Source organism: Saimiri boliviensis, chromosome 2, assembly GCF_048565385.1.
Source record: "Saimiri boliviensis isolate mSaiBol1 chromosome 2, mSaiBol1.pri, whole genome shotgun sequence".
Lineage (NCBI taxonomy): Eukaryota > Metazoa > Chordata > Mammalia > Primates > Cebidae > Saimiri > Saimiri boliviensis.
Genome location: NC_133450.1, coordinates 74,801,424 through 74,803,352, shown reverse-complemented (window position 1 = coordinate 74,803,352; position 1,929 = coordinate 74,801,424).

Sequence of the window (1,929 nt, the reverse complement as noted above, 5' to 3'; positions counted from 1 at the left end):
TATATTTATATATATATATTATATATAAAAATATATATATCTTTAGTCAAACAGCATCTGGCACAACTAGATAGAAGCTGATTCCCACTGCCTATGGTTGGGTTGACCTCTAGGGAGAAATTCTCTGAGTTCTCACATCCAGGCCACACATACTGATGTAGAGGGAATACTACTTCATAGACTCTGAAATTAAGAAACTTAGACTCTCTTAGAATCTACAGCTAAGAACTTAAAAAGGGGCCAGGTGTGGTGGTTCATACCTGTAGTCCCAGCAGTTTGGGGCGCTTAGGCGGGTGGATTGCTTGAGCCCGGGAGTTTGAAACCAGCCAGAGCAACATGGCAAAACTCCATCTCTATAAAAAATACCAAAAAAAAAAAAATTAGCTGAGTTTAGTGGTGCACACCTGTACCCAGCTACTCAAGAGGCTGAAGCAGGAGGATCACCTGAGCCCAAGGGGTTGAGACTCAAGTAAGCCATAACCCTGCCACTCTATTCCAGCTTGGGTGATGGCATGAGACCCAGTCTCGAAAAACAAAAGCAAAACCACAACAACAAAAAACCCTTTTTACAACATTAAAAAAAACAACAACACAGAACTTAAAATGGAACTTTAAGAAGGAACTTCCTTCCTTCTGCCCTGCGGAGCCCTCTCACTGTGTTCATAAAGAAGAGAAGCAGAGAGCTAAGGTCTGCCATGAGTTCTGGGGTGACACTTAGACTGTACCCATTTCTATATATCCCCAGCCAGTCCATTTCAGTTCCTGTGATAGACCTGGCACAACCAGGCAAACCAGGAGGCAACTTGCATAAAAAGCCACTGTAGGTGCCTAAACACCAGGTCAGAAATTATTCCAGACCGGTCTCCTTCCTAGTACTCTGGTTCATCAATTCACTGAGTTTCCCTGCCCCATTAAGCAGTGAGCTCTGGTTTAAAAAGCAGTGAGCTTTTGGATCTCTTGCCTTGGTGACCCAGTTTATGCTATTGATCACAACTTCTATCATACCTTCCTTTTAAGACATGATTCTTGGTACTTGCCCATCATCTTCACACCCTTTAACCATGGAGCAGAAACAACTCATGCTCCAAGTCCACCACACCTAATGAGATAGGAATCCCAATTCCTACAACCCTGTTACAGTCATAGTAGGCCCAGATAGCAGTGATTTCATGGATCCCCTTAACTTGAGCAAAGTCTCTAACTCCTTTAGCCCCACCACATTCCTGTGCTAGTAATCAGCATCTGCATGACCTCCAGGACAGGGGTGAGTCAGGGTGGGTGCCCATCTCCACCTTGTCCTCTACCTGACCTCAGATGCCCAGGAAGGATGACTCTGGTGCACCCATTGCTCTGTCGCATCTGCACAACCCAGAGAAAGGTACCTTTCAGCAGCCAGAGGCCAAGCTTCTGATGGTTATTGTCTCCTCCTCAGAAATCCAGATGATCTTGACCAACACTTCTAAGAGTTTGAAGTAGCTCACTCAGAGCGAGCCTGACCACCACACTAATGAACGGGGTCAAGAATGGCCTTAACTTCATACAAGCTGAACACACGTTGCATGGCTAGTAGTGTGAAGATTCAGAAGGGAACACATCCCCTCTGTATTTCAGCAGACTTCCCAAGGCTGACCCTATAGAAAGAAAGGCTACTTTGTACCCTTTATCTTCCTCCCTGCTAACCCCCATACCTGCATCACTGAACAGAGGAAAGAACGAGAATAGTCTTCTATTCTAAATTCCCAGCGCCACAAATCCCAGCTCCAGAGTCTCATAGGATGAAGGGTGGGTGCTAACCTGAGAAGCATTTGGGAAGTCTTAGCCCACTTCAAGCAAGCCCATGTCTACCTGGAAGCATTGTCCCTGGAAAATGAGGGAATGGGCAGGGCTAATGAGGAATTCAGGCAGTTTGACCACTTGAAATACACTCAC